This window comes from Myotis brandtii, unplaced genomic scaffold (genome assembly GCF_000412655.1).
Source record: "Myotis brandtii unplaced genomic scaffold, ASM41265v1 scaffold952, whole genome shotgun sequence".
Taxonomy (NCBI): domain Eukaryota; kingdom Metazoa; phylum Chordata; class Mammalia; order Chiroptera; family Vespertilionidae; genus Myotis; species Myotis brandtii.
The window spans coordinates 446,179-446,633 of NW_005371930.1; the positions used below are offsets into that span (position 1 = coordinate 446,179).

The 455-nt window shown below is 70.5% G+C and overlaps 1 protein-coding gene across 1 annotated transcript in view; it reads left to right on the top strand.

The window, feature by feature from the left end:
• The window catches only part of CELSR1 (cadherin, EGF LAG seven-pass G-type receptor 1), a 109,059-nt gene that overhangs the window by 101,913 nt on the left and 6,691 nt on the right, over window positions 1-455 (top strand). The gene's annotated exons all lie outside the window — the stretch shown is intronic.

Sequence of the window (455 nt, forward strand, 5' to 3'; positions counted from 1 at the left end):
GGGAAACCCGGTGAGCCCCCCGCTGCCCCCCCCCACCCCAGTCTTCCTTCTGCGGACAGCGTTGCGCCATGGAGAGCCACGGCCGGTCTGGTTTAGGAAGATGACCTTGGCCCCAGCGGGGAGGGGAGAGGCCAGAGGTCAGAGGTCAGAGGAGCAGCCGAGGTGTCAGCCTGAGCCCGTGGCGAGAAGGACTGGAGCGGGGCGCTCGGGTCCCAGAGGGGACGCGTAGAAGGGGCGCCAGGCAGCGGGATGGGGCGAGGCGAGCATGGGAGGCACCCCCTGCCTGAAGGGGAGACGTGCCTGTGGGAACGGACAGGCCCCAGGGGAGGTGGAAGGGGGCGAAGCTGGAACTCTGCCTGGCAGGGGCCACCTGCCCACCTGAGCTCTTCCCCCTCGTCTGTTGCAAGCAGAGGGCCCCTCAGGACCCCGGGGCGGCCAGGCCCTCAGGAGGGCAG